The following is a 7032-nucleotide window of genomic DNA, read 5'->3' on the forward strand; positions in this document are numbered from 1 at the left end:
TGAGAGGTTTCAGTTTTCTTTTTCTTTTTCTTTTGACTTGCTCTTTCTGATCATGGAAGGCATGTCCAAGATACTCGTATGAAAGCGTATTTTGTGTGATTTTAACTGTGTGAATGCTGTCAGTATTTGATTTGAGTGACTGGGTGATTTGTCTGAGTAAGTGAAAAGGGGAAGTCTGAGAGAGAGAAAGGCAGTGCGTGTGAGACGATTTATGGCGTCTGAAAGAGGTTAGAGCATTTAAAAGGTGTGTATGGAATAAAGGAGTGTGAAATATATTTCTTGTGTGATGAAAAGTAGGATGTGCTAAAGTTTGAAAGTGTTTTTAATTCAAGAAAACAAAAAAACAAAGGAGTTAGATTAGTTTGAGGAACAGGAAATATTGCTCTGTGTACCGACGCTGCAGCGACAGGAAATAGTGAACAGGAACTGTGCATGCCCATATATGGGAACTGAGTGTGTACAGAAAGAACACAGAGAGACAGATGAGGCCCATGAAGCAAATGAAGCCTTTAAGAAAAAATGAATATAATACTAATTATATGCTTTAGTGTGTCAATACAGGTGGGCGTCTTTCAACTTTGCAACCTTGAGTTCAGCAGCAGAAGAGCAGATTAACAGAATTGGGAGAGAATAAGCCAGTTTTTGGCTCGAAATTGTGCGGCTGGATCTCTCACTTTGTCCCTGAAGCGGAGAAGAAGTTCAAAGGACAGTCAATCGCCTGATGAAGACCGATAGAACATTGTGGACTTGAATACAGCAGGCAAACGACAGTGCCACTGATCCATTAACACTGATGACGACTGACGACCAGCAGCAGCATGTAAGAGTAATGTAACATGTACTGTGAAAATACAGGCTGGGCAGTTGAACAGTGGGATAAAGAATTGTGGAAGAGCACTGGACATTGAGTGATATTTTGCCATGCTGGGACTTAATCTGAAAGAAAGACTGTAAAGAAACAGAGAAGAAGACAACAGCTGAGTTGAGACTGTGTTTGCGGGAGCTTTGAAGCACGAACAGGACATTGTGCAGAGAGGACCAGTGAGAGATGAAGCTGGACGAGTTTGACTGCGAGAATATAGGATATAATTGGATTGAAAATTGAAACCTGAACTCATGAATTGTTTAGGGATGTCCACCATAGCATAACAAAGAGGTAAACATTAGAAAAGGTAAGAATAATGAAAGAAATAATTGTTATTACCTTAATGAATAGAAAACACACATACAAATTGTTACATGTGAGATTATTTTTGAAATGAATCAGAAGTGAGATAGTTTGAATCTAAAGCTCAGTGGTGAAATGCATGAATTAAATATGAATATATAGGATGCAATGAAGAAACAGCTTACACGTAGTGTACATTAACATGAATACATAGAAATGCAATGAGAAACTCAATGAATTAATTTAATGAAGAAGCAGTTTACACCCAATTAACATAAAATGCAGGGAAGAACACGCTTACATGCCTGGCATAATTGGTGTTTCTGACCAGAGACAGAGAAATGGGTTATTTAACCACTGGTGATAATAATGAAAATGTCTTAGTTTTGTTATTTTCAGGAGTAAAGCAGACTTGGACCGGCTCTCCACAGCAGCAGTCGGAAGAAAGTTAGAGGTTAACATCTATGGATAAGTTAAGGCAAGTTTCTGGTTGAATTGTTCACAGCAGGATGTGTCCAGGAACCTGAAAAGCAAGCCCCAGCTCCTGGCTGAAGACCAGGAGGGATTTTATTTAAGGTGGGAAATCAAAATGTGGGCTAGTAACTCGGGGAAAAAGAAAACTGACTGCTTAACTGGAGAGTTGGGAAGGAGTCTGGGAGACTGTGAAGTCATAGATGCAAAATAACATATACCCATACACACACAAACAGAAAATGCATTAACCTTATAAAGACAAGCTCCTGAAGCTTAATGAACAGATATTGATTAAAAACCTGGCTAAGAACATAAGCATATGCAATGAAGATCTGCTTGCTGCTTGTATGAGTGAGAGAATGGTGTGAATGTTTCATAAAAATAGATGGAAAAAACAAAAGAAAAGTGTCTATAAGAGTGACTCAGGAGTGCTTTTGCACTGATTGATCAAAACAAGTGATTAGTATAGAAAGAAAATGAAAATAATTCAATAATGTGATAAAGTTTAAACATGTATTTCTTTTGCCAAGTTAAATTGTTGAGATATGGCTGAGTATGGAAAAAGTTTGAGAGCTCGTGTGAATGTGGACAGAGGAGGTTGCTGTGTGTGTGTGATTGAGGCCTTAAAGGAGGGGTAGATTGTTCAGAGGTGCAAATTTGATTAAGAGGTTTATAAATCAGTGTTGACATATTGTGAGAACGTGCTTATATGTTAAGGTTGAATGTGAGTTTGGTAAAGTGCTTAAAGGGGGATCTCGTGTACAAAACGGTGTAGCTTTTTTTACGTTTTGGGTGTGTTCTATGGGTGAAATTTAAGATTGTTGAAGATTTTTGAGGTTGTTGTTTTATTTTTAAAGAGGGAGTGTTAATAAACATGGACATGTTTAGGGGTTTTGTAACAGTGCACTTATAAAGAAAAACCTGTCAGGTGATTTTGTTTTGTACTTTGATGAGCTAATACTCAGCTCTCTTTTTCTCATTTTTGTTGTAAGCAGGCCTGCAAAAGAGTGGATAACAGCGCTGACAAAGTAAAAGGATTGCCATGAGCCAATCCAGTCTAAAAGCAGAAAGAACTATTTTCTTAAAAACAAAGTAAAACAAATAAATGAGTTGATGTTGCTGAGAGTGAAGACTGAATATTTGCGAGATAGTCTCCACTGTCAGCAATACCTGATGGTAATGCATGTGAGTGAATGTGTGGGAATGGATGGTGACTGGACGGACGAGGCAGACCATAGGTTGGACCGACTGGACACTGACAAAAGACTGGACTAAGGTTGGACATATGACTGATAATTGTTCTGTTTTAACTTTTTTTATATTACAGGTTGGATGAAGTGGAGAAACTGAGTATAAAAGGTGATGTTCTGGTTAACACACAGGTTTTTGTTTCTAGGACGTTTCAAGGATGCAGGCTGTGGATGGAGCCAAGAAAGGATTTGACATGATGATTAATTTGATTTCATTCCTTAAATACAGGTTTGAAGGGCCGGAGCATGAATATCTAATATGATAGGACTAACCTTTTTCTTTTAATTTCCTAAGCTCGAGTGAAGGATTTTGAGTTTGTAACACATGAGATGTGTCACAAAAAGGGGGGTGTTAATATATGCGATTAGCTACATGAAATGTGTTCTTTTAGGGTTACTGGGCAAATGTCTACGTGACCTTTGCCTAATAACCTTTGTGATGATAAACTTGTTTACCGACTTGCTCTCTTGTAGAACAGACAGACTTAGAAAAGGGGAACCTCAGCTCTGAGTTCTGAGAATAACTCTGTTAAGTTGACAGGAAACACGTCGAGACAGCAATATAGGGCAAATATGTTTGAGCTTGTAATTAAATGTGGGACTTGAAAAGAGGAAGTAAATTTGGTACAGGACGTGCTTGAGACGATCAGACGAGAGAAGGAGAAGGTCAGGAAGAGTTTAAACTAAGATTGAGAAAGTAAATTGGGTGAAAGGGGGTGTAGCTTCAGGGCAGTTCACAGCCTGGCGTAGACGCAAGGTGCTGTCACACAGCTTAAGTTATTTGGTTGATTTATTTTATGACAAAATAATAAGGAAATATTAAAAATATACAACACGTTGAGAAGATCTCTTATGTTATATTTTAGTGTTTAACATGGAAGATGCCTCTCTGGAGCTTCTTTCCTGATGCTACTCCACCAAAAGAAGTTCATTTATAGAGACTATGTCAGCTCCCAAACAGACAACAACAAACCAAGACTAGCAAAAACAATCTGAATATAAATAATAACAAATAAAGAACAATACAGAATCCAAATCTGAACCAAAGAACAAAATAGTGAAATGTGGATTATTGGGTTTTTCTCTGTATATATGAAGTATTCGTAATGTGTATCTGCTAATGAAGGCTTGTAGAGGCCAGTTTATACTCACAAACAAGTGCTCAGCCAGACTGAAAAACAGGAAGCTTTAGTGCACAAGGCATATTAATAAATATAGACACAAAAGAGGAACTCCCCATATAAACAACGTTCAAAAATGTGTGAAGTATAAAGTACCGAAATAACACTATATAAGTCACAGCTGATGATTCTAATGTTAGAGAGCTCTTGCAACTGGCGTCTGAGCTGTGCAGAGGTCTCTCTTAAGACAGGTACTTATGTAGGTTAGCATGAGGTTGAGTTAATTTTATACACAATGCATAACTGTGCTTGTTTAGAGTTGATGTTCTATCCAAGAGGGTTTTAAGCTTCACTGGTGAGAGTGTCCAGGTGATACATGTTGAGGGAAGATGAGAACATAGCAGGTGAATTGCACGCACGCTTACAAACACACATGATTTAAATATAGGCCAGGCCAGAGGCCTGGACTTGATGCAGCTTTCAACTTTACAGCTCCTAACTTGTAGGAATGGCGTGGAGTGTAATGAATGAATGCAAAACATGCTTACAGACACAATCATAACAGGGGTTTATTTTACAGGGTAAAGGTGGACCAAAGGTTGCTTTGTTTCTGCTTAGCAACTACTGAGGTAAATGGTGTTAAAGATAAATATGCAATAAGTGAACAGGAAATGTGTGAGGGTGAGCCGGGTGAAACAAAATGTTGTAGATAATGGAAACTTGTCTAACGGGCATTAACAGTAACCTTTGCATGTTATGTATATGCTTGAGGCCAAAAGAGGCGTAAATCCAGATAGAAAACTTTGAAGTGTGCTTTTTAGCGGAGAGTTAGGCTGACATGGGGATGGTGTGCATTTTACTTGGGTTGTGTTTAATAAGACTAAAAGCGTTGCTCACACACATAAAGAGTATTGAGATTAAATAAAGTTAATATAATGGATAGAGCCCAGAACAGGATAATACATAAGTAAAATCAAATGTAATGTTTGATTTCACTTTTATTGGGAAAATAATTAGCCAAGAAATGTGTATTGAATTCTCCACATACTTTGAAACTGCGCAACTCTGAGTGGGCAATGTAATGAAGCAACTGTTACATATTTGCATTAAACTAGCCAACATAGACTCACCACCACATGATGTTGCCCTGCAGCGGGGGCAGAAAATCATTTGCAAACCAGGGATCTTATGTTGATTATTATATTCTTACTTATGTACATACACACACACAGAAGAGAAAAATTTCAAAACAAAACAAAAAACAACTTTGTTTAACCTGTCAAGCACAGGAGTAAAATAAAAATCTCTTTGGGCTCTGTTAAAATTTTTTTAGTAAAAGTGTAAAAGGCCAAACCTAGGAAGTTCGGCAAACAGGAAAGTTCCTTGAGTATCAGGAGTTAATAGTCAGGAAACATTTCTCACATTAACGCCTTATATCTGACAAATCATTGACTCATAGATGCAGATAGACATACAAGTGCACATACATCCAGATGTGCATTTAGACATTAAAAGTGTAGAGACATGTACACACAGATTGGCAAACCGGTACAGAGTCTAGCTGAAGAGCTTAACAAAGTAGACGTGGCAGGAGGGTTTGTGATTTTGCTTGATATGATATTGTGAACCAACTTTGAATAATGACAGGAACCTTAGATGAACAAAGTAGGTTAGTAAGGTGTAGCAGAGAAAGGTTGTTTGTTTTCTATCCCTTACAGGAGAAGATTTCCACTAGAGAAGGACCCAGAAAAGGAGCGGAGATTACCTAAGCATGAAGTGTTTTCAAGTGGGAGCTGGTGTTTTATTGCTGGACCACCTAGAGGACAGGAGGTTATTGTCGGATTTGCTGAGTCAGGGGGCGACTAGAGAGGGTCAGAGCGAAGGTAGTGGACCTGGGAATAGTGTAGTGACGTCTCTGGAAGAGACGTCAAAAGGGGGAATTGTGGAATTACAGGGATTATTTTATATAACCATCATCTTATCATTGCATTAATTATCATTTCATCAAAGTGTTTATTGAAGCTGCTGGCATTATGGTATAATTTATATTATAGGGGTTATCATAATCAAATATTAACATGTTTATTACAGGTGCAGTTATAACTACTTTAAAATGATTGAGTTAAATATATATATATCATAACTCATATGCTGAGTATATTGGTATAGTAAAATAGTAGCTGAGCAAAGGCCTGAATGTATTCAGCTTCTTGTGGTATTTGAGTTTGCTTAGTTACAGGTGACGGAAGGATGTCCAGTCCATGGTGACCTCAAAGGCCTTAGATCATCACCATATTCTTAAGAGTATGCCACAAGGAGGAACCTCTATGTTGCAGTTAATTCTTAAAATACATGAATGTTCTGTACATGCAAATTATGTGCTTGTAAACGCAAGAAGGGGCGTTACAATACCCTGATGTTATAAAAGCAATCTAGAGTGTATTTTGGGTAGAGATGTACAACTGCTTTGCAGTTTGCACCTCTCCACGCTGCGTGCATTCATTAAAATCAATTGTTTGAACGGCCTTTTCTGGACTATCATTGTTTTACTCTCGTCCTCAATTTCGAACCCGTAACAGGAGTATGATTGTGTGTACATGTCTATGTATGTCTGTCCCTACGTTGGGTGAGTGCTGAGTGTTTGTATATGTGTGCATGAGGGTGGGAAAGCATGTTTATGTCTGTATGTGCCTGTTTGTCTGTGTCTATATGTCAGGTCTGATCTTAGACTCCACCTCCCTGGGTACTCCCAGGCCCTCCAAGTGTGGAGGCCTATCTCCCCTCACCACACTCCCTGCTGGTAGCTGATGCCCTCAGGGGTTGGTGCATTGGTGGTTCTTGGTGTCCGGGGCTGGGCGCTCAGGTATGCACCGGCTCACTCCCGGTGGCTACTTGGCGGGGCCCGATGCCTGTCGCTCGGTCAGGCCTCTTCCGGGCAAAGGGGCCCTCGGGCCTCCGGCCTCGGGCCTGCAACTCGGTTCACTCTGGCACAGCTGGCTGCCGGCAGAGCCGGCGGGCA

This window comes from Oreochromis aureus, linkage group 9 (assembly GCF_013358895.1).
Source record: "Oreochromis aureus strain Israel breed Guangdong linkage group 9, ZZ_aureus, whole genome shotgun sequence".
In the NCBI taxonomy this organism is placed as follows: Eukaryota; Metazoa; Chordata; class Actinopteri; order Cichliformes; family Cichlidae; genus Oreochromis; species Oreochromis aureus.